Genomic DNA, 26,503 nt, shown 5'->3' with positions numbered 1-26,503 from the left:
CACACTGGCTATAGTATACAGCCACTCTCGTGGCTGTATAATTACATCATAAGATACATGGATGAAACAAGCTGTATCTGTTGAGGAAACATGTACATAATTTCAGACTATACAATCTGACTGACTTTGTCAGGGTGTACTCACTTTTTGATCCCTTCAAAAACGGGTAATGGGGACATCATAAGGTTACACAGCTGAAGTTGCTACCACATTATAAAATATCCATCCTGACTGTTTTATATGGGGCCGATCCTAAATCATTTCACATAGTCTCAGCTGTAACAATTTTCACTGTGCTACATCTAGAACTATGGACATTAGTTCTGAAATTTTGAGCTACCTTAACAATAAAAGTAAAGAATTATTTTTTAGCTTCAGGAATAAATACTTTTTTTCCCCTTTATTTTTTCTATCAGTTATGAAAACTCTGGGGGGGAAATAACACACAGCCACCAGAAAACCCCAACACAAACCTCTATTCCCCACTCGTACTTCAACCAGGCTTCATTTCCCAAACATTAGGTAACTTTGTAATGTAATGTTACATGAGCCAGTAACAACATAAAAACAAAAGAAAAGTGATTAAAATAAATGATTAATCTTCCTCCTCACTGTAGCAGGGAAACAAAGGAATCTTGAAAAATATCTATCATTTAAGCTAGCCTATATCCCTTTTAAGCACATTGCCATTCTCACAATCATAATGAGCTAAAGGGATCCCCATCCCTTCCTCCTCCCCGTCACTGAAAACAAATACATACACTCCATACAAACATGTGGGCACTCCTACCCAAGCAATCACATACCACATATAAAATCTATCCTTTTCCCAAGAGGTGTTATTTGAAGTAGGTAAAAGCTTAGCTAGAAACGACTATTCTTCCCCTTATACATTTTAGATACCCATGAGCATTTGGGGACACAGTTCAGCAGAGTTAGCCACAGTAAAGTTGAATCAGTTCAATAGACTTAAATGTGCCTAATTGTTCTGGATTGTGGCTAGAGTCTCGACAGAATTTGGGTGTTTACATCTGTGCACTGTACTGATGGCTGGAGACTTATGACTTAAGATATAGGCTGTTTTTTCTGGCTGCGTTTTGAAGCAACTTGGCTCTCTGCTGGCCACACCTTCCTTCCTCACTGCTGACTTCAGACGTTTCAAGACTGCCCTCAGCAAAGTTTTGGGCCAATCACTATCTCTGCCTGAGCTTGCAGCAAAGTGTTTCTGTTGGCCACACCTGGAAGGCAAACAGGTTGAGCTACCAATCAGTTGTGAAATCTGCCTGAAGCTGAATTTTTTAAAAAAATGCACTGGAGCTGATCCAAGCAGATTTTACAGTAAAAAGGGGAGGGGATTGACTGGCACTGTGTGCCCCTATTTCCAGAACAGAGAGGTGGAGACGCACTGGAAGTGGCACAACAATAAGTGTGTCTCTACCCCTAGTTTCAGTTCTGTATTCCAAACAGTAGCCCATTGCATTGTTGTTATGCATCCTCTGTGTGGCTTCTTCATGACACTTTTCAAAAACATCATAAAAGGTGTAAACCATGGGAGGCAGCAGTCCAAGGACAGGCAGATTTCCCAACAGAAGTTTCTACATGGGTTTCTGTGAAGACCTTTCTGCTCAGATGTGCTGTTACCTATTTATTATATGCTCCCGAGTCTCTGGGATGGGTGGGTTTGAAAGCTGCCTATTTCCCTTTTCTGTCTTCTGGTCTTAAACTGTGGTCCTTGATGTCTTCCAGAGTCACCCAAGATCACACTGAAAATATCACAGAAAGATACTGAAGAGACAATCCACTTTTTAGTTTTAAAAGCAGTTTGCTTCTCTTGGAGGACAAGTATCTCCAGTGGAAACTTGAAATAACTCATAGCTAAAGATATAATGAATATTTGATTTCTGAAACAAACGTTGCATATTCATAGCATAAAAAGGATTTTTCACATATGGTTACACAATAAACCAACTTCACAGAATGAGGAAGGTCACAATCATCTGGTCTCATAAAAAACAGCCTTTGTGCACTATCAAGCTGGTGAACACTTAAATAGGAGAAATGTTAAGTAATACCAGCTGGTCAACACTTAAAATGATGAGAAATCATTCTAGAATGTGCACTAGAGTACAAATTAACCATCTAGAAAATTTTACTCTTGGAAAAAGTATGTTTTTGTGGATAAATGTCCTAAATAGGCAGTGTCGCTTTTCAGAATGGCAGAAATATGAAAGGAATTAAATAAGGAGGGTTTGCATGCACCTAGAGTAGAAACACACTCACTGTTTTGCCAGTTCCAGTGTGTCTCCACCTTTCTCTTCAGAAAATGGGAGCATATGATGCTAGTCAAAACACACCCTTTGTTTTACTGTAAAACCTGGTGGGATCAGTTTGATTGTGTTTCCTAGTGTGTTCACAGCCCTGCTCTCAGCTGGGCACATGGTTCTCCCCCAACATATTCCTAGAGCCTTATTGGACCATAGGACCATGAAAGGCAAATGCAGCAGATCACTTTAATTCAGAAGCTGTTCAAGCACAAGATAAGAAAATATGGGCTGCTGCAAAGAACACGCAAGCTAAAATAGCATTCCTCAAAACAAGGAGGTGAAAGGATCAATGAAAAGGAATACTGCTGGCAATTTTCTCAAGATTTTCCAGATACCATCACATCATATTTTCTTAGTATCAATGTAGCTGAAGTTATTTCTCAGGCCAAGTCCCCACTCTGTCTGTGTATTGACTGATGTGTGTACAGCCCATTGAGTCTTACTGCTGACTTTAATGATGTGTGAATTTTTTCTCCATCCTGTCGTACACTTGAAAATGATTGCTTCCTCCAGTCACTTTGCTCACATCGCACCCAGCCTCGTTTATTTATATGAGCACGTTCCCCATCCCTGCACATCTCACTAAAAGAAAAATTCAGTGAAAATTAGAATTAGAATAAAAGGACATAGATCCGCATGAAGTTTGGTTCCTCTCCAGGAATCATAAGGAGACCAGTGTTCTATGTTTCTCATACATGATCAACCTGATGCTGCTACTAGCTGCAGTATGTGTGATGCATGGAAGCAGGCGTTTGCATGTGGATCCTTAGCTGTTCCTCTCTCTGATCCAACAACTGGGGCTGTGCACATGAAGCCCTCTCAATTATTATGGAAAAAGAGTGGGGGCTGGATTCAGTCCCCTTTCTCCCTCTTCCCCACTAAACTAAAGGAGTTTAGTTTTTTAAAAAGGGCTTTTTGTATGCAACCCTAACTGTCCCATGCACACTGAATAGTTGTAAATTATTCCAATGCAGAAAACTACATACTAGGGAAATAGGGTGTCAGCTCAGGCTTCTGCTCCCCTCCCACTTCTTGAGTGGATTTCAGTTGAAATAAATACACAGAAATTTAAATTTCAACATTCAGATTTTGAACATGAATATTTTATCTCAAATTGTGAAATTTAGCTGGCTTCTCTTGATGGTTTGGTAGTCATCAAATATGAACTCTCATAAGCTCTCAGCTGTCCCTTCCTGTGAAATACTAAACACCTTTGCATATCATCAGATACTAAATACATATCGACAAGCACTTACAGTCAAATAAGAAAACTGTTATACCGACCATCAAGTACTGTCATGTACTAATGCAGTTGTTTAGCGCCTATAAAATACTGTCAAATATCGTTGGTCCCTAGGGAAAGAAGGGTGGAATATAAATTAAACGAGCAAATAAATAACTAAATAAATAGTCAAATACTAAATAAATATCATTATACGTCATCTACCAAATGTTGTCAGATACCAAATATCATTACATGGCAGCTGTTAAATACTGACAGTATCAAATCTTGAAATCAAATATCATAAGACATAAGATGTCCTTCCAGCATCCGCTTTCTACCACCCCCACCTTGCCGAATAGCTGACTGATGCTGTAAGTTATAGCTTAGCAATTGTGTTTCCTCCTCTCGAAAATTATGCCAGTAGGATAGGCAGGCTCTTGAATGTGGGGGTGTCTCCATTCAGCAGCCTGCTGTCTCTCTCCTGCAGTACACTGTATGCGGATCACTACTCCTGAATCAGGGCTAACAAATCTGCTTTGCATGTTCTGTGCTTGACAACCCTAAAGGTAAAAATACAAACTTTGCCAAAATTAGCAACTTACTGAAATTAAAGCTTGGATAAGTAACTCTGAGAACAATTTATGGCATTAATTTTGTTTCTCTCACTCTTTACATGCACCCACCCTCGCTAGCAATTAAATTATTTCCTTGTGAAGAATGGCTGAATCTTTCTAATGAATTACTCCAGCTAGGAAAGATCTAGTATGAATGTAAAAGTAAAGTGATAATCTTTTGGGAATTTGAAATACTGCATCATTTACTTATTTTTTCATGGGACAATTCATGAGTTTTCGCAAAAAGGAAATAACCTTGTATTAATGAAGATTTCCTGAGTAATTTACATTAAAGCCTTTTGAAGTGTTTTACTGATTTCATCTCCATGTTCTATCTAGGAAATATATAATATATTTTTTCTCTTTTAATCACATTTAAATAGTTTGTGATCCGGGGCCTTTTTGTTTTTGAGAGGCCCATTACCATAAAATGCTGTTTCCTTTGTTGCCATATTTATCCTCTCGTTCCTTGCTCAGGGAACAATTGTAATAACGACAGCTACTAAAGGTAGCTATCAGGAACTACCCACAGCAACTGCTTCAAAAGTGCAAGCAGGGCCGCAGGTATGCTAGGGCCCTTGGGCATCAGCTTGCCCTGGGCCCTGGCGAGCAAGCACGCACATGTACACATGCACGCGTGGCCCCCCATGCCCCCCACCTACCTGTCTCCTCTCTTTTATAATTGCCATTAACCAATATGGCGGCCGCGGTTTCCTAAGGGGATGAAGCATCCGCCACCATATCTGTTGATGGCACATGTGCATGCTACATGTGCGCATCTCTGCCATCAACTAAGATGGCAGCAGGGCCTTCAGTACCTTAGGGAAACCACAGCTGCCATCTTCATTAAGGGCAATGCTAAAAGGCAGGAGATAGGTAGGTGGGGCGAGGGAATGGCGGGCAGGCAGAAGCTCCTGCCCTACGATCCATGGCTGGTGCCGTGGATCATGGAAGGGGAGTGGAGAGGCTGCTGAGGGGCCCAATGTAGCTCCAGGGGCCCTCGGGCCATTGCCCCACCTGGCTGCCCTTTAGAACCGGCCCTGGGTGCAAGGCCCGTAAAAGAGCATGCTAATAAAAATAAAGTGAAAATAAAGTGATAATCCAAGTGTAAATAAAATTTAGTATTTCAGAAAAGAGAATAATTAAGAATAATGTACAGAGGGACAAAATAAGACAAGGTTTTGCTGTACTGCTTTTAGAGGGGAGAAATTCAATTCAGTTCACATTTAAAGTCGAATTTATCAAATCTGCAGTTTCTGAAACAATATGACAACTGAAACACAGCCATCCTTTGAAATTTACACTGCAGTTCTCCAACCAATCAAAGTTTACAAAAATGCCAATATTAAGGGGAAATGTGTTTTAAAATGAATATATTATTAGTGAAAATACAAAAATGCATTCCTTCAGAAGAAATTGCTTGCAAAAATTTGTACATTAGTCAAAACTGCAGACAAAAATGTGTTTATTTGGATAAATTCACAATAAAATGCTGCAGAATTTTCATGTTTAAAAAAATGCAAATTGCTGCAGAAATGTAAAATTAAGATTGGAAAAATAAGAGAGAACCAAACCGGACAGACCCTTCCATCCCAAATTGCTTCATCATACAACACTGGCTTTCAATTGTTTGCCTTCGCTCAGAAAAGTCAGTCCACAATGGCGTGTGCCGTGGAATGGCTGCGGACTGCAGAGGACTCTGTGGCACATCCTGGAACCCATGAAGGTCAATGTTCATTTGGGATATTTTGATTGAGGAAGTAGTATAATCATTTCCCACATCAAATCACATGGATGCTTTGAAGTTATGGGGGAGGGAGATCCTGCTCACAGATCTGTTGCATTGTGTCTAATTTGGTCCTTAAATAGCACTTCTTGAGTATTTATTATTTATTTCATTTCATTTATGAATTGCTTTCTATGAAACATCCAAAAGCAATTTAAGAATAAAAACATCATCAACAAAACACATATAAAAACAATTTCAGATCTAATACAGACACAGGCTGGGACAAAAATAGCTTATATCCTGCCCTGTCACTGAGATCTTTGCAGGAGTTACTGTTAGTGGGTCCCCTATGGCTTAGATGCACCACTCATATCCACCAGAAACCATTGGCTCAGTCTTGTGGGCCCTATTATGTGGAACTTTCTCTTGGCTGATATCAGATGAACACCCTTCCTCTTAATTTTCTGGTGGTTGTGAAGAGTTTTTTATATATATATATATTTAAGCAGGCATTTTAAACAAGTTGTTCTGATTTTATAGTTAATTTTAATTGATTTGGTATCTCTTTTGTAATCCTTTTGTACACCACTTAAAATTTTTGGTGTTAAGTAGTATATAAAAAAATTGATGAAATAAATAAATAACAACTAAATCAACAGCTAAAAGGCTTGTTGAAAAAGGGAAGGTGCTCAACTGACACTTAAAGGCAATAAAACAGCATCTATCTTATATGTAACGGGAGGAAGTTCCAAAAGGTGGTGCTGCCACACTAAAGACTCAGTTCCTACATCATATGGAATGGAACTTGTGATAAGATATTTGCAGGAAGCCCTCTCCTGCAGAGCACAGCAATTTGTTGGGTATATATAAGGGCAGAAATGATCTTTTAGGCATCCTGGCCCCAAGCAGTATTGGCGTGGCCAGATTTATAATGGTGCACAGGACCCATGCATGCAATGGGGCTCAGACTCTGAGCCTTCATGTTATTTTAAAAAATAAAACCTCTACCCTACTAGAAGAAAAGATATAAAGCAAAATGTGCAGCTCCCCTTCTCAGCTATATGTCGTGAGCCATGCTTGCAAGGGGTGGACCGGTGAGCAGGAGGGGAGTGAGGAGGACTGGGACTGGAGTGTTCCAGTCAGGGAAGGACCCAGTAAGGGGAGGGCAACAAAGCGGCCCCTGCTCCGGATGTTGATGGGTCACCTCCAGTAGTCCTAGACACCCCCTGGGAGAGATCACCAGACCTGCTGGTCACTTCTCCACCTGACGAGGCTCTTCTCCCAGCACCGCCACCAGACAGCCCTCCCCCGCAGAGGGAGAGGATGGGACAGAGAATGAGGCCCTGGCTTCGTCTCAGTCCAGGAGGTGGAGGCGGTGGGAGATTCAACACTCACAACTCAGGAAGAGTCTGCGCTTATGCGCATGCCTCCAACAGTGACTTAGGGTACATGCAAGCAGGGAGCCCGCCCAGCCCTACTTAAGCTGGGCGAGGGGGAAGGGTTGGTTGCTGAGTCAATGTCTTAATGCCACCAAGTTGTGCCTAGTTAATTAGAGAGGGATGCTGAGTTCTGAGTAAATTATAGGTAGATTCATGAAGCACACTGAACTGAAACTTTCCCTTACTTCAATAAAAGAAAAAAAACCTGCAGCTGTATCTGAGACTGAGTTGTTTGAGTTTGGGCAGACAGTTTGACTCAGCCTCCACCTCCTCCAACCGGCGCCCCCATGACAGAGAGGATGGAAGTGAGCGGCGGAACAGGGGAGGACTACCAGAAAGCCTTTGAGTCAGCGTTAACTGAGCTACAGAATGTTCGAGTTGAGACCCAGTCCTTTCGGGTGGAGAATCAGACGTTACACCTCCAAGTGACCCAGCTGGGGGCTCAAGGGACCACCATGCAGCAGGGGCAGGGCCCTGTCCCGCCTGTGCCAGTGCCTCATGGCAAGACACCCATGGATCTGTCCCTCCATTACAGTGGGAAGCTGGAGCAGTTCACCATGTTCATTGCCCAGTGTGAGCTCTACATTCGAGTGCAGCAATCAGATTTCCCCAATGACTCCTTGAAAGTGGCCTTTGTCATCAGCCTCCTGGAAGGAGAGGCTACCTGAGGCAACATCTCTGTTGCTCCGGAACAACCCCGAGTTAACCCAGTATGATAACTTCATCAAAGTCATGGCAGAGATCTTGCAAGACCCCAAGGGGAAGGCCACTGTCTCCTGCCAATTGGGAAATCTGCAGCAGGGAAAAACCTCTGTTGGGACTTACACTCTTTTTGTATTCTGGCCCAAGAGACAGATTTGAATGAGTCTGCCTTGATGTACCTATACCATAATGGCATCTGCAGCAAGTTCCTTGATGAATTGGCACGCACCCCACAACCAAACACCTTCTCAGAGCTCATCCATCTGTGCCTGCAGATAGACAGCAGACTTGAAAGTCGTCATCTGGAGCACAAGGCCGAGACGGTCTCCCTCAACATGGGAACCTCGACCCCATCGGGGGTGGAGCCCGTGCAGATGGGGGGGGTGCAGTCATGCCTGGCAGAGGTGGAGAAAAAGAAGTGGCATAGAGAGAGGTTGCGTCTTTACTGTGGGAAAGTGGGCACATCATCAAGTCTTGCCCCTCCAAGTTGGAGAAAGCTCCAGTGCAGGAAAACAGATTTAGCCCTAAATTTACAAAGATATTGGAAGAAATACACAGTGATTCAACAGCAAAAGTGAGAATAAACCATTTTGATTCTAAACAAATAGTTGTCTGTCAGGGAACAAAGCAGGGTTGTCCTCTTCTATTTGCATTGGCAGTAGAAGCTTTAGCCATAAGACTGAGAACAGTGCTACAGGGAGGATGGGTAACTATTAAAGAACAGGAATATGTAATTGGGTTATATGGAGATGACATGTTATTATACACAAGGGATCCGCTGATAACAGTACCAATTATAAAGGAGCAGTTAAAACACTTTCAGATAGTGGCTGTCTAAGGTAAAATTTTGAAAAATTTGAAAAAAGTTATACTTTTTAATACCCCTCCAGAGATACAAAATGAATTTACTAAGTTAATTAAAATTCCAGTAATTAGAACACAATCTAGATACCTAGGTATACAAATAATTAAAAAATTAAGTTACAGTAGGGCCCCAATCATAAGGTGGGTTATGTTCCAGACCCCCGCCGAAAAGCGAAGATCGCCAAAAGGCGGAACTCAGTCAATAAAATGGCACCCGACGCTAAGCTGCTGAGCACGTCATGCTGAAAAACACCGTAAAAGCAAAACAAGTGCCGTATGAGTGGGGCCTTACTCTAATTGAAAACCGCCATATTAGCGGAACTCCAGAAGCAGGCTGCCGAAAAGCGGGGCCCTACTGTATATGAAGTGAACTATGGGATATGCTGGAAAAACATAAATAAAGAGGTACAAAGATGGAAAAAGATGAATCTATTATGGATAGATTAACAGCAGTTAAAATGCTGGTCCTTCCACCACTGTTGTACCTCTTTCAAATGTTACCTGTTTGGATCCCCCTCCCAGCCAAATTAGAAAATAGCAATCTAAAATGAATTACTTTATATTTGGATCAAAGCAACTGTGAGTTAAAAAGTCTCTGTTATTGGGTTGGTGATTGAAGGCGGTTGTGGAATACCTAATCTTAATACATTAGCTGCAGCACTGGGGGACTGGAAAAGATCTGCCCTGGGTGTGAGTATCTGAGCATCTGGGTGCTTCCTCGCTCGTTCCTCTGGGTTGCTGTCTCTGGAGACAGCTGAAGTACCTGGAAAGTGCTGCAAGGACCGGGACCCCTTGCCTGACCCTGGCTCCAGAGAAAGGCTGCAGTCAATCTTGCAGCCTCTTGCATCAGCTGCTGGCTGGGTCAGGAGGCATAAAAGCCCAGCTGCCCTTGGGGTCCTTGGGAACAGCTGCAGCACTGGGAGACTAGAGAAGTCCTGCCTTGTGAGTGAGTACCTGAGCATCTGCTCACTTGCTCCTCTGGGTTGCTGTCTCTTGACACAGCTAAGGTCCCAGGTAAGTACTGCAAGGATTGGGATCCCCTGCCTGACCCTGACTCCAGAAAGAGGCTGCAGTCAATCTTACAGCCTCTTGCTTGTATGGCTGGGTAAGGGAGCATAGCAGCCCAGCTGCACTTGGGGGTGGCCCCTAGGGTGCTACTCCCTATTTTTTTAAGCAATCTAGAGGAGATTGGTAGTGGGGATGACATATGCACATGTGTAGTTCCTATGCAGGATGAGAGCCTGTGCGGTGAAGTTGCCAGAGTGAGAGTCTGCAAATGGCAGAAGGCTGACCCTCCCTGGGTGTGAGACAAGGGCGGGGGGAGTAGATGTGCCCTGTGTGAAAGATATTGAGTGGTTCAGACTGTTCGCAGTCCTCCCAGAGGCCTACTGGGATAACTGGTTCAGGTCACTCCACTCATTACGTTCACATAGATTCATTGACAGAAACTTAGAGGATAATTTATATTCTTTTACAATATTATTAAGTATAGGTCTCCAAAGCTGATTTATCATCTGGAGTCTGTAGTGAATGGACTCATGGCCTCCCAGATTTTCAATAACCATTCTTTCTTTTTCTTCTTTTTTGGGTAGGTGGATAGGCTCCAAATTATTTTTCCAACCACATTCCTCTTGCTGGTGGTACTCCAAAGATGACCTCAACTGATGGGCAGGTTGATATGGGAGTAGGTGGGCTCTCAAATATCCTGGGGTCCAAAGCCATTTAGGGCTCTATAGGTAATTACCAGCCATTTATTCGGGCCCTGAAACAAAGTAGAAACTGGTGTAACTTGAACAAGGCTGGTATAATATGGTCAGAAAAGTGAACAGCAGACATTATCCTGGCTTCAGCATTTTGCACTGGATGGCTTCTGATAGATCCAGATTAGATTTCCATATCCATATTAGATAACAACAACGCACTCTATATGGAGCATGTGCAACAGTGGCCAGATCTGCTTTCTCCAGGAAGTGGTGCAGGGCAGCTGGTGTGCTGAAACTGGGCAAAGGCACTCCTAGCCACAATAGTACCTCAGCAACCAGGAACAATACTGGATCCAAGAGAACCACGAAACTGCAAACCTAGTTCATTGGCAGAGTACAGCTGCATCCAGGACCTTATCCTGAACTGATTATCTAAAATTTTCTTTTGCAGTTCTGTTCTAATTCAGGTTCACCAGAGATTTTCAGATGATTTCAAGTTCTTTTCTCGTTCAGATGAGGCAGAGCTTGGAAGTAATTAGTTACAAAAATGAATTACTTGTAATTTATTACTTTTTTGAGGAACAAGTGGGTAATACTTTACATTTTGATTGCAATAGGAGTAATTTTATTATTTTGGGGAGTAATTGCTATGTTTCCAACATTACTTTGGGGTGTTCCTGGGGGGGGGAGCAGGGGAGATCTTCTGCTCCTCTGATTCATGGATGAAAATTATGTGCCTCAAACTGGGCTTCTGAGCAGTGTTGCTCTTCCCTCGAGCTCTGTGGGTGTTTAGGAGGTAACGAGGGAGGAGGTAGAGAGCGAGATGGGGGTGGAGTGGAGAAAACAATTGTTTAAAAAATGGACAGTGGTGGAGAAGAATGGAGTGGAGGGAGAAAGGAGCTGGAGGGGAAGGACAAGACCACCGCTGCTATCTTATGGATAAAAAGAATTATTCTACTACTTCTGTCTGTGTGTTTTTATTTTTAAAGTTGTTTTAAGCTACTTAGGCGTACAGCCAAGGCCAGCACCTTGTAGGCACTCTAGTGTTTTTTTAAAGTAACTTAAGTGTAATTGTAGTGATTGCTTTTGAGTAACGGTAAAGTAATAAATTCCTTAAGAACAATAGTAATTGTAATGGTAATTTATTCCTTTTTGTGGCCATGTAACAGTAATGGTAATTTATTCCTTTTTAAAAGTAATCTTCCAAGCTCTGAGCTGTTCTCCATGGTGAAGGACTGCAGCTCAGTGGTAGAGCATCTGTATTGCAGGGCCGGCATCAGAGGGTGGCCAGGTTGGGCCCTGGCCGAGGGCCACTGCAGCCCAGAGGGGCCTCTGAAGGGCCCCTCGTTAGGTTGGGAGGGTAGCACTCCCGTTCTGTGATCCATGGCAGTGTCGACTCCCAACCCTGCCACAGATTGCAGAGAGGGAGCTGCCAGCCCCCTCACAAACTGTGTGGGCTTGTGACACCTGTCCACAGACCCCACCTATATTTCCTGTTGTAGCACTCTATTTTTTAAGTATTTTTAAGTGTGATTACTTTTGAATAACGGTAAAGTAATCAATTCCTTTCAGAACAATTGTAATGGTAATGGTAATTTATTCCTTTTTGTGGCCATGTAACAGTAATGGTAATTTATTCCTTTTTAAAAGTAATCTTCCAAGCCCTGAGATGGGGGGATGATTTATTTTATGTTTTGGTTCCCATTCTAGTTTGATTTGAGTTCCTGAGATAATCACTATGTAATATTTGAGTCAAGGTGATAGTCTAATCAATATGAGAAAGTGTGGAGGTTTGGGAATGCAGTAGAGGAACAGTACATGTTTGGAAAGCTTGAGGGAAAATTTGTTTCAGAATTTGGATTTTCACTTTTCTCTCAAACACAATGCTGTAAACTATTTTTGCCTTGGCTTTGGGATGTTTACGTTGCAGTCCTATGCACACTTAAATATGAAGTACATTGCACTGAACTCAACTGCCATCGTTCTAGGTTGCCCTTTCAGAGACAGCTCCAAAACTTTTGTATTACTCAGGGTTTAGTCCCTCCATTTTGGCAGCGAGCATGTGATGTGCAATAAAAGGTAAAGGTGTCCCCGCACTTGTAGTGCGAGTCGTTTCCGACTCTTAGGGTGACGTCTTGCGACGTTTACTAGGCAGACCGCATCTATGGGGTGGGATTGCCAGTTCCTTCCCCAGCCTTTCTCTACCCCCCAGCGTATGCCGGGTACTCATTTTACTGATCACGGATGGATGGAAGGCTGAGTGGACCTCGACCCCTTTTACCGGAGATCTGACTTCCTCCTTCCATTGGAATTGAACTCCGGCCGTGAGCAGAGCTTTGGCTGCGTTACCGCTGCTTACCAGCCTGCGCCACAGAGGGTCTGAGATGTGCATAGGCTGATGTTTTCACAGGGCTCAATGAAAATTTCTTTTTAAGGAGTATCCTAGGCCCATTTAAGCCCCTCAGAAGTTTCCCCCAGAATTTTGAAGTAGGCTATTCTCTCCTCATTCTGCTAAAGGCAGCAAAACTATAGGTATCTCTAATCTAAACTTTTACACACAGCACAGAGCTTTAGAAAAGATTGATGAAATATAGAAAAGGCAAACTGTTTATCTTCCTATTTGAATTGAACAAAACAGACTGCAATAACTCCTGTTGTTCTAATGAGTAGAAAATTGTTCCTGGCAAAAAGGAGAATATAGTGCTGAAATGCATTATGTTGAACTGGTGACATTCAGTTCATAATCAAACTTTTATTACTGCAGATAAATTGCAGTCACTCTATTAATGGTGGAGGTTGTATTTAATAGTTGGATGCCACATTTATATCTGGGGAAGGCGGGTGTATTTGTTTTCTTCTTGCATCTATAATTTAAATGTAAAACTGATAGTGGCTAGAATGTACTTTTGATTTCTCAATAGCTCTCTTCCATTTTCCAAACTAAATTATGTTCGTTTTAAACATATTCTAACTGGAGAAGAAAATAACAAGAAGTTTCCAAAGTGATACATGTCATCCAGAATAGAATGTAGAAGAGAACCATTGAGAAATCAAATGTACAGTCAAGCCAACATATGTTTTACATTTAAATTATAGATGTGAGAAGTGCACAAACAAAACAAAACTGAATTTAAGTGTGGCATCTGACTATTGCCTTCAAGTATAAATTATTTTTCAGAGCTGTCAAACGAATTGCATTTACAAACTGAACAAACTACTGAATGAATGAAAAGCGCAATCAAGAAATATTGAACCAGTAAATGGAGAGCAACCACTTCCAAAAATCGGCTACATTTAAATATAAAATTTGGCCTGACTTAAGAAATCTGTTCCTCCTCTAGTATGCACACCTTAATGTGGTGAGGGGGTTGAGAGTGTTGAAGAAGCTGAGAGCAAGAGGCTACAGTCCTAGCAGGGTCACCCAAGACGGAATGGTCAAAGCTGAGACACCAGACTTAGATGCATCCAGACTCAGAGGAAGGCAATGGTAAACCACCTCTGAATACCTCTTACCATGAAAACCCTATGAACAGAGTATCCAAAATGCAACACAAGATAGTGCTGGAAGATGAGACCCCCAGGTCAGAAGGCACTCAACGACCTACTGGGAAAGAACAACGGACAAGTACAAGTAGTGCTGTGACTAATGATGCCACTGGGTCAAAGCCAAATGGAAGCCCAGAGGCTAAAGCGCACAGATGTGAAAGGAGAGTCTGGAGTTGTACAACGCACACAATAGGAACATGGAATGTGAGAAGCATGAACCAGGGAAAATTAGAAATTGTCAAGCAAGAAATGGAACGCATCAACATTACAATCCTTGGCATAAGTGAATTAAAATGGATGGGAATGGGACATTTTCAATCAGGCAACTACAAAATATTTTATGCAGGAAATGAGAAACTAAGAAGAAACAGGGTTGCTTTAATAGTGAGAAGTGATGTGGCAACAGCAATTAGAAGCTATAACGCAAGGTCTGAACGAGTTATATCAATAAGATTAAACAGGAAACCTATTAACATAACCATCATCCAACTCTATACTCCAACAGCAAACACAGAAGAAGAAGAATTGGAGAATTGCAGAAGTACAGGAGGAAATTGATCACACACCAAAACAAGATATGATGATAATCATGGGGGACTGGAATGCAAAAGTAGGGAACAGAGAAGAACTAGGAATTGTGGGGAAATGGGGCTTAGGTGACAGAAATGAAGCAGGAGAAAGACTTATTGAATTCTGTGAAGTCAATAATTTGTTTCTTGCAAACACATTTTTTGAGCAACCAAAAAGACAACTGTACACGTGGACATCTCCAAATGGTCAATATAGGAATCAAATTGATTATATAATTGGAAGCAGAAGATGGAGAAGTTCTATACTTTCTGCAAAAACAAGACCAGGAGCAGACTGCGGTACAGATCATGAACTAGTAATATCAAAAATCAGAGTAAAGCTAAAGAAGAACAAAGCACTCATAATGCCAAAATACAATTTAAATAACATCCCAGAAGAATATAAAGATGAAATAAGGAATAGATTTGAGGTAAACCTAGTTGATAGAAAACCAGAAGAACTATGGATTGAAGTCAGAGACATTATCAGGGAAGAATGCAAAAATGCAGTTTTTGGACCAGGATAGCCTGACCACTGCTGTCCATGCACTGGTAACCAACAGACTTGATTACTGTAATGTGGTCTATGTTGGGCTGCCCTTGAGGTTGGTCCGGAAGCTGCAGCTGGTGCAAAATGCGGTGGCCAGACTGCTCACTGGGGCAGGGTATTGCCAACATTGCAGTGGTTCCACTCCTACTTGGCAGGTTGCCTCCAGAAGGTGGTGCTTGGGGAACATTGCTTGGCACCCTGGACTCTCCAGTGTGGGGTTCCGCAGGGGTCAGTTCTGTCCCCCATGCTGTTCAACATCTACATGAAACCATTGGGTGCGGTCATCCGGAGCTTTGGAGTGCATTGCCATCAGTATGCTGACGACACGCAGCTCTATTTCTCCTTTTCATCCTCTTCAGGTGAGGCTGTCAATGTGCTGAACCGGTGCCTGGCTGCGACAATGGACTGGATGAGGTCTAATAAACTGAGGCTCAATCCAGACAAGACTGAGATGCTGCTAGTGGGTGGTTCTTCTGACCAGATGGTGGATATCCAACCTGTCCTGGATGGGGTTGCACTCCCCCTGAAAGAGCAGGTTCGTAGCTTGGGGGTTCTCCTAGAGTCATCTCTGTCACTTGAGCCTCACGTAGCCTCGGTGGCATGGAGTGACTTTTACCAACTTCGGTTGGTGGTCCAACCACGTCCCTATCTGGACAGGGATAACCTGGCTTCAGTTGTCCATGCTCTGATAAGCTCCAAATTAGAATACTGCAATGCACTCTACGTGGGGCTGCCTTTGAAGACAGTTCAGAAACTGCAGCTTGTGCAAAATGCAGTGGCCAGATTGCTAACAGGGACCAGACGGTCCGAACATATAAAACCGATTCTGGCCTGCTTGCACTGGCTGCCTTTATGTTTCCGAGCTTGATTCAAGGTGCTGGTTTTGACCTACAAAGCCTTACATGGCTTGGGACCAGAGCTTGGAAAAGTTACTTTTTTGAACTACAACTCCCATCAGCCCAAGCCAGCATGGCCACTTGGGCTGATGGGAGTTGTAGTTCAAAAAAGTAACTTTTCCAAGCTCTGCTTGGGACCACAATACCTGATGGAACGCCTCTCCCGATACAAACCCAACAGTACACTACGTTCAAGATCAAAGGACCTCCTCCGGGTGCCTACTCCAAGGGAAGGTCGGAGGATGGCAACAAGGGAGAGGGCCTTCTCAGTGGTGGCCCCCAAATTATGGAATGATATTGCTGATACTGTTATCTTTTTGGCGCCAGGTCAAAACTTTCCCCTTCTCCCAGGTATTTTAGCATGTGTTTTATACTGTTTAAATTTTTAAATTGTGTTTTAAATTGTTTTTATACGATCTGTTTCAAATTGTATTTGTTTTAATGTTTTTAGTTACTGTAAACCGCCCAGAGAGCTTTGGCTATGGGGCGGTATACAAGTATAATAAATAAATAAATAAATAAATAAATAAATAAACATGTCACCCTGCTGCTAATAGAGTTGCACTGGCTGTCCATTTGCTACTGGGCCAAGTTCAAGGTTCTAGTCTTGGTGTACAAAGCCTGAAAGACTGTCTTTTTAGAATGTGAGGTGAAAGCTGCTCTTAAAATACTTGGAAGGAAAACAGATGGCATACCGATAGAGTTGCTACAAGCTACTGAGACTGAATCTGTCCAAAGTTTGACAAAAATTTGTCAACAAATATAGAAAATAAAACAATGGCCTACAGACTGGAAGCTTTCAATATACATCCCAATTCCAAAGAAAGGGGATCCCAGGGAATGCAGTAATTATTGAGCTATTGCCTTAATATCCCATGCAAGTAAAGTAATGTTCATGATTCTACAACAAAGGGTCTTACCATATATAGATCGAAAAGTGCCAGATGTCCAAGCTGGATTTAGAAAGGGAAGAGGTACAAGAGATCATATCGCAAACATATGTTGGATAATGGAACAAACCAAGGAATTTCAGAAGGAAATCACCCTGTGCTTTATAGATTACAGCAAAGCCTTTGACTGTGTAGATCATGAAAAACTATGGAATGCTTTAAAAGATTTGGGGCTGTCACAGCATCTGATTGTCCTGATGTGCAACCTGAACAAGAGGCTACTGTAAGGACAGAATAAAGAGAAACTGATTGGTTCCCCATCGGAAAGGGTGTGAGATGGGTATATTATCACCCTATGTGTTTTATCTATATGCAGAACATGTCATACGGAAAGCGGGACTGGACCAAGATGAAGGAGGTGTGAAAACTGGAGGGAGAAATATCAGTAATTTAAGATAGGCAGACAATACCATGCTGCTAGCAGAAACTAGTAATGATTTGAAACCAGTGCTGATGAAATTTAAAGAGGAAAGCACAAAGCAGTACTATAGCTGAACATCAGAAAGACTAAAATAATGACAACAGAAGATTTATGTAACTTTAAAGTTGACAATGAGGACGCTGAACTTGTCAAGGATTATTAATACCTTGGCACAGTCATTAACCAAAATGGAGACAATAGTCAAGAAATCAGAAGAAGGCTAGGACTGGGGAAGGCAGCTGTGAGAGAACTAGAAAAGGTCCTCAAATGCAAAGATGTATCACTGAACACTAAAGTCAGGATAATTCAGACCATGGTATTCCCGATCTCTATGTATGGACGTGAAAGTGGACAGTGAAAAAAGTGGATAAAAGAAAAATCAACTCATTTGAAATGTGGTGTGGAGGGGAGCTTTGCAGATACCATGGACCATGAAAAACAAATAATTGGGTGTTAGAACAAATTAAACCAGAACTATCACAAGAAGTTAAAATGATGAAACTGAGGTTATCATACTTTGGACACATCATGAGAAGACATGATTTACTAGAAAAGACAATCATGCTTGGAAAAACAGAAGGGAGTAGAAAAAGAGGAAGATCAAACAAGAGATGGCTTGATTCCATAAAGGAAGCCACAGAACTGAACTTATAAGATCTGAGCAGGGTGATTTATAACAGATGCTGTTGGAGGTTGCTGATACATAGGGTGGCCATAAGTTGAAATCAACTTGAAGGCACATAGCAACAACAAGAAATCTGTTAACAGTTAATGGAGGCTGTTGATGCTATATTTCTTTTTCTCACTTCAGGTCTTACTTGTGGACTTCCCATGGGCATCTGGTTGGTCACTGTGGGAACAGGATGCTGGACTAGATGGCCGTTTGGTCTGACCCAGCAGGCAGGATTTTCTGGGCCCAATTAACTCTATGTTGATTGGGCTCTCTGACCCATTTTCAGAAGAGGACACAGTGCCCTGTTTTGTTGTGTTTTAAGTAATTTTCCTAAATACCTTATTTAGTGTTTGTATTGTTCTGTGTTCTTCTGACCTGACACTTAAGACTGTGAATAAGCTCCCCATGCATCTGACTGTGAGTGAGTGACTAGTCCTCAAGCATCCAGCAGCCACCACACCTCATACACAGTTTTAACCATCACGAGGTCACATGTTGAGCTTCATGGTTGCATGTGAATTTATACTGATGTATCAAAGGACGTACCTTTTACTAAACACTCAGCACATGCTGAAGATGCTTTGATTTGTATTCCTGCATTGAGCAGGGGGTTGGACTTGATGGCCTTATAGACCCCTTCCAACTCTATGATTCTATGATTCTAAGATAGGTGACACTGATGGCTTGCTTTTGGCCAGAGGGCAACTCTCAAGTCTCTGTCCAATCTGAGTCTCTTGCATTACTCCCTGTCTTCCTGATGCCTGCTACCAAGTGACAGTTAAAAACACCCCTGTACACACACACACAAAATCTGCATTCACATTGTCACAAGGAGGTTATATACCAGAAATCCAATTGATATATATTTATTTCCTTTCAATATATATTGCTGAAAGAACAAGCGGGCAAAATTAACAGGGGCAGCAAGCTTAGGTACACTTACTTTGGAGTAAGTCCAGCTGAACTCAGTGGGACTTTCTTCTGAGTGAACATGGATAAAATTGTGGTGTCCATTTCACAGCTCAATATTTGGAAACTTCATGTTGTTCTTACATCATAGTATTTGTTCTGTCTTTTATAGCAGAACAGCCGTACTAGGATTATGGAATACTGTGTCCTAAACTAGTTGCTCTTTTTTGCACATGGTCCTATCATCTTGGATCTGTCTCACTTGCAATATATTCTACATTAAGTGCATGCAACAATTAACACTCAATTTTTTGTAGAAATCTCAGCAAGTGTAACAGTGTATGTTAGAAAGTGTGTGTGTGGAAGAGACAGAGAGAGAGAAGAAAGCAAAGGACCCTGGAGCATGTATCAATATTTATAGGCAGCTGATGGTGACATAATTTAGACTTTCTACACATACAGTACATTTGCATGACTGAATCAGTGCCTTCGTTATATAAGTGACATGCAAGGGAAGTCATACGTGTGTATGGCTAATTAATGTTAGAAGAATCTCCCCCACAAGAAAATATTTCCTCTTAATGCCGCTCTGCCATGCTGTAACATATTCCTTAGATATAAAAAGGAGCTGGTGATATAATATGAAGTACAGTGACCTACCCCAAAAGAGGTGTATATCACTTTAAAAAATAATTGTGGCAGGAAACTAAAATCTAACTGCTTCAGGCGGAAGCTCTTCCGTTCGTTCCATGGCAGTCACCCAGTGAGCCTTGAGTGCTGAGCCAATTTTAAATGGACCTAGCTGAGACATTTTAGTAGTCACCAGATAAAATATTGAATGCAGAAATGGAACAGAACTGCGGCCGCCACCATCTCCCAACTGCAAAAGAACAAAGCAAAGCAAAATAAAGGGCAGTTGCTGTGACGGGTTGTTTTTGTAAAAGGCAGAGCAGGAAACACAGGAAAAAATAAAAACCATTTTGACAAAACTAAGAATAAAATCTTTAATGCATTTACAGCGTAACCTCGGAAGTCATCTCCTCTTGACCAAATCTTTAGACATGTTAATGTGGGTTCTTAATAGGTCCATCAACTTAAAGAAACTGGCCTGACCAGTTCAGCAGGTTTCTTCCAGATACAAAATTAGAGGCTTGAAGGGGATCCAAAGACATCATCCAGACCAACCCCCAATCCCATTACAATACAAATACAATCATCTTTATTTTTTGTAAGCCACTTTGAGAGCTTGTTGAAGCTATAAAGTGGGATGTAAATATTCTAAATAAATAAACATTTGAAACAACAGTTCCACAATAGAACAGGGAGACTACCAGATCAATACATAAATAGCAGCAGGGAGATTAAAATCAACAGCTCAGCCTGCCCTGCCCCCAACTAAGGTAACTCACCCAAGCAAACATTATCCCCTGGGGTGCAAAAACGTTAAAACACTGCAAATGCAGCAAAGTGGCCAGGGAGGGCGGCAGAGGCCACCTTGCATGCCAAGTGCAAACACAATTAACACACACACACACACACACACATCATTGTCATCTCTCACCTCCACAGTTCTTTATCTCCATTCTGCTTCTGCTTCCTTCTCCTCCTTCATCCACATCCTTGCCCTCCATCTCCTTTCTCCCTCCACTCCATTCTTCTCCACCAACATCCATTTTTTAAAACAATTGTTTTCTCCACTCCATCCCCGTCTAGCTCTCCACCTCCTCCCTCATTTCCTCCTAAACACCCACAGAGCACAAAGGAAGAGTGATGCTGCACAGAAACCCAGTTTGAGGCACATGATTTTCATCCACAAATCAGAGGAGCAGAAGATTTCCCCTGCTCACCCCCACAGTAATGCCCAAACGTAATGCTGGAAACATAACAATTACACCTCAGAAGTAATGAAATTACTCCTCGTTCTATTACAATCAAAATGTAAAGAAATTACCCACTCGTTCCTCAAAAAAGTAATAACAAGTAATTCATGTTTTGTAACTAATTATTTCCAAGCTCTAGTAATACACTATATATGCAGCTGCCTTTGAAGATAGTTTGGAAACTGCAACTAGTGCAGAATTCAGCAGCCAGATGGTCCAAGCACATAATACCAGTTCTGGTCCAACTGCACAGGCTACTGACTGTTGTCTGATCTCAATGCCAAGGGCTGGTTTTATATATAATCTTATGCAGCTTGGAACCCCAATATTTCAAGGACTGCCTCTTCTACCCAGACCCTACAATTATCATCAGAAAGACTTTTTTGTGTGCCTCCTAAGGGTGGCAATGAGAGACTGAGTCTTTTCAGTAGTGGCTCCCTGATTGTTGCATGCTCTCCACAGGGAAACACACTTGGTGACAGCATTATCAACTTTTAGGCACCAGACTAAGGCATTCCTATTTGCCTAGGCTTTTAGTTCTTTAGAGATCGTTCTGGGATATTATTTATGGCATCATCATTAACATCATCATCATTGTTGTTGTTGTTGTTAGAATTAGAATTTATTACCTGCCCTTCACCCAAAGGTCCCAGGGTGGATTACAATAGTTTTAACACACATAATTAAAAACAGTTAAAAGCAACGTAAACAACATCACAGAAAATAGGGTGGTCATCTCTTAGTGGGGTGATTCTTGTCATTGGATGAACACTTTAAGATTTGTTTTGTTTTGTTTTATTGTATTTTTATTTGATGTAATTAGTTTTAAATGGTTGATGGGTTGGTGCTATTTTTTGTATTCTATATATCACTTTGAGACATTCTTGTGAAACTCGAATAAATGTAATAAACAGAAAATAACAACAATCAGCATTTCACACTGGACCTAGGGACAGAATAGAAGCCAATGATGTCATTCTAATAAAGGTGATCCTGATGCTCCGGATACAATCCCCAACCAACAGTCTGGCTGCAGCATTCTGAATAACAGGGTATTTCTGGACCTTTTTACAAAAGCAACTCTACATAGATCAGGAATCTCTGGTCTTCGAGAGGTTGATAGATACAACTCCCACCATCCCTGACCATTGATCATACTGTCTGGGGCTGATGGGAGATGGAGTCTAACAACATCTAGGGCTAGAGGTTCCCTATCCCTGATGTAGTGCATGCTGCAATATCCAAAACAGAGAGGGTTTTCAGGGATTCAGCATCCACGCAAGAGCTAGAAATGGGGAGGAGCAGGCCATACATGCAGGGCCAGCGCCAGGCATGCTGGGGCCCTTGGGCCCCAGCCTGCCCCGGACCCCGGCATCTGCACACACACACCACCTACCTTTCCCTTAAAGTGAATGCTGCCTGCGCTGTGCACACATGCCTGCTATCACCCAAGATGGCAGCCAAGGCTTCCCTAAGGGGCTGATGCTTCTGCTGCCATGTTGGTTGATGGCATGCATGCATGCTACGCATGCACATACCTGCCATCAACCAAGATGGCAGCAGGGACATGAGCCCCTTAGGGAAACCTCGGCTGCCACCTTGGTTGATGGCAGGCATGCCTCCACAGCACAGCCAGCATTTACTTCAAGGGTAAGGTTGGTGGGGCACGCAGGCAGGCCTGTGGGCCTGCACAGTAATAATGGAGGTGCCTGGGAGCTCCCTCTCTGCGATCCGCAGCAAGGTCAGGAGCCGATGCTGCTGCAGATCGCGGAAGGGAGCTCTACCCACCCACCCACGCTGAGGAGGGGCCCTTCAGGGGCCCTTGGCCAGGGCCTGACTTGGCTGTCTCTGGTGCCAGCCCTGCATACATGCAAGCTCTGACCCTGCACATGTTGAGTGGGAAGGTCTAAAGTGGTCTTTTAAGTGTATTCAGCTGAACATATTTAGAAGCCTTGTCATGACAGGGAACCTTGTGTTCTAAGTGTGTTCAGTCAAATGCACTTAGAAGACCCCTTCAGACTGTCCCACTCAATGCTGAAAGGTTTGAAGCAGAGATGATGCACATGGGGACAATGGGAGTGGGCCTGCATGTCTGGGGCTCACTTGCCCCTGCTCACTCCCCATGTTTGGTCCTTGTGGGTTCAGGTTGCATGCCGGAACATGGCTTAGAGCACTATTCTTCAACATTGGGACTCAGATGTTGTTGGCCTACAACTCCCATCAAACCCAGACAGCTTAGCCAAAGGCAAAGGATGATGGGGAATAAAGTCCAACAACATCTGGAGACCAAAGGCTGAAGAACAGTGGCTTAAAGCATGTGTCACCATGACCAGGTCCACAGACTTGGGAAAACCTAATGTAGTTTGGACAAAAGCACTCCTGGCCATCGGCATCCAAGTCAGATAGGACTTGACCACATTCACCACTTGATACATAAAGCATCATGAGTAAAGCATGCATGTGTGAATGGATCATCAGCAATCTAACAGCACAGGGACAGCTTTTCATGGGATCTGACAGTCTGTTAAAGAAATATTGGCAAATTAATAATATGAGTTTAAATTCATTAATCTATCAATTGATAAATTAAATTTGCAATGAATAAGTTTTAAAAATTGCAATAGTTCTGAAAAGAACCACCACTTATTTTCTTTGTTTTTAAATGATGCTCACATGTGTCACATCAGGCCTCATATTTGAAGAGGCATTTGTCACCTGTCTGTGGGAGAGAACTGGGAATGTCTCTTCTACGGTGACATGTGCTTGCCATGGTATTTTTTTTTAAAGTGTGCCACCAGATTAATCAGGAAGGCACTTTTTAAAGTGACTAAAAGCTTCTTAAGTATTTAAGAAGCTAGATCAATGAACTGTTTCAACTGTACTTTTCAGTGTCACCAGTTCACACATTCAGCTGTAAGTCATGCAGGACTAAGTAAGGTAAACAATGAAAAATAAAGAGAGGTGCATGTGTGTGAACTGGTCCTCGATGTAAGAACAGGCCCCATTGAAAAGCATTGTGTTTGATATAATGGAAGGAAATAGGAATATTCTGAGATGTTTTTGTCTGTGATGACTAGGGATGGAATGATCTGTCAGTTCTGGTGCTCTCAGTTTCTCACTGTTCTAATCTTAAATTCATTTCTCTGCATTTCTGCTGCAATTTGTGATTTTTTATTTAAAAAATCCTCATGAAACTTCTTCAGGTTTTTAGTGCATTTCCCCTTATTAAATGCAGTTTTGCCTAATGTACACATTTTGGCAAGCAATTTGTCCTAATTTAATGCATTTTATATGTTTTCAGCAATACATTCATTCATATTTTCCCCAAATATATGCATTTTTGTAAATATTGCTTGGTTAGCAAAATTCAGATAAGTGCAAACTTTGAAAGATGGCTATGTTTCAGTTCTCATATTATTTCAGAAATTGTAAATTTAATAAATTCATCTCTAAATGTGAACTGAACCAAATTTCTCCCCCATCCCTAATGAAGACTAGCCACTGCAGCTACAACCCACTAAAATGTCACCAAGCAGGAAGCACAATTTTGAGCTCTCTTCTTTAGGCTAGATGCTGGCAAAACAGCAGGGGTGGAGAGAAAAGAGGAAAGGGTGGGTGTACCATGCATCATGACAGACATATCAAAGAAGATATAATTCCTGATGAGTTAGGCAGTCATATACAAAGGTCAACATTAGGAATGGGCAAAAAATTCAATTTAACTCCCATTTCAAGCTGAATCTATCAAATTCGTACTTTCCGAAAAAATATTAGAACTGAAGCGCAGCCAGTCTTGGAAATTCACACTTATTCAAACTTTTCCAACGCAGTTCTCCAACCAATGTTTACAAAAATGCATGTGTTAGGAGAAAGTGTGCATAAAAATGAATATATGAGTAAAAAAAATTCAAAAATGCATATTAGATGAGAAATGGCTAGCAAAAATGTCTACATTAGTCAACGCTGCTTAACAGAAATGTGTTTGAATGTGAGCAAATCTCACTAAAATGTTGGAGAATTTTCATGAGGACTTTTTTAAAAAAATGCAAATTGCTGTAGAAATGTGGAGAACTGAATTTAAGATTAAAAAAATTAGAAACTGGGAGAATCAAAATCGACAAATCTTTCCATCCATGAAAAATTTAGATTCTTCATTATTGTTATTTGATTGCTATATCAATAAAGGCATGGGCCTCAGCCATAAACATGACTGCTTACTTAATACAAAGCTCATCGCATTTAGCAGCTACATCACCAGAATGAAACAATTAGAACAAGAAACCACAGGATCTAGCTATCAAGTGGGAAACTGCAGGGACTGTATTAATTGAGGCAATCAGCAGGGTGACGACTTGGGTCTCACTGATTTCTCATATTGGCCTTAATGACACAACAGACAGCCTAGAGCACTTTACCTGCTGAACAATGTATTTAAGTCTGTGTTTCCTGGGGTGCATAATCTAATCTCCTGGTGAAAACACTTAACAGAGGGGAAACCAGCTGGTGCTTAAGTACTATAATTCTAAAATATAGCACCCATGCAAAGTTTCAGGATGACTTTTAAAATGACAAAAAGGCTATAAATGTAGCAATCAGGGAGTTGGGGGGGAGTGAGAATGGGGTGGGGACTGTGGGTGCATGATGTTTATGATTATAACTATTTTTTTAGCTACACCTTCAGCCTATTCATTTATCCTTCAAACAACTGCTTTCAGTGCTGATTCTGACAATTTTAAAGTTTATTTCTTTACCAATTTACCATTTTTAGAACCAATTGGTAAAGAAATGCCAGTCCTCCAGGGTAGCTTTAACCTTTTAGGTTCCTGCAGCAGCCAGATCAGACAACAACAACAACAACAACAACAACAACATAATAATAATAATAATAATAATTTAATTTATATGCCGCCTATCTGGCCGATGGCCACTCTAATTTAGTACAATTTAGTTGCAATAAATGCATCATAATAAAATGAACAATGATATACGACGGAGGCTATAGCAGCTGTACATCAGGCAATTTCTTGTGCACATTTCAGTTCCACTAATTCCGATGAACCCATGGCAGCTGAAGTGATGGTGAAGGCAGCAGTGAGTGGGAAGCACACTGGCAGTAGATGCCACAAGCGTCTACTGTTCTGTAGCAGCAGCTGTGGTGGCAGCTGAAGGGCCAGTGGCAGGAGGTACTGAGGAAGCAGCAAGAACTATGGTGGCTGCTGTTGCAGTCTCTGTCCATGAACTGGCACCCATGGCTTGGTATGGAAATTGGACCAGCTGGTCTCCCACCTCCCCCCATCCCACAAGAACAGGGTTTGACCATAGTAAGTACTGCACTTAAATGGAGGTATATTTTTTAAAAGCTTCGGTTTATTTATATACAAACTTTAGTGTATAGCACTGTATTGACACTGCAACTTGATAATGAAAAATGACAAAGTAAATTACAGTACTGACAATTATAACTGCACTGTTTTGAAGTGTATTGATAATGGGAATTGCATTGAACAGC

This window comes from Rhineura floridana, chromosome 11 (genome assembly GCF_030035675.1).
Source record: "Rhineura floridana isolate rRhiFlo1 chromosome 11, rRhiFlo1.hap2, whole genome shotgun sequence".
NCBI lineage: Eukaryota > Metazoa > Chordata > Lepidosauria > Squamata > Rhineuridae > Rhineura > Rhineura floridana.
Note: the sequence above shows the minus strand (reverse complement) of the source record.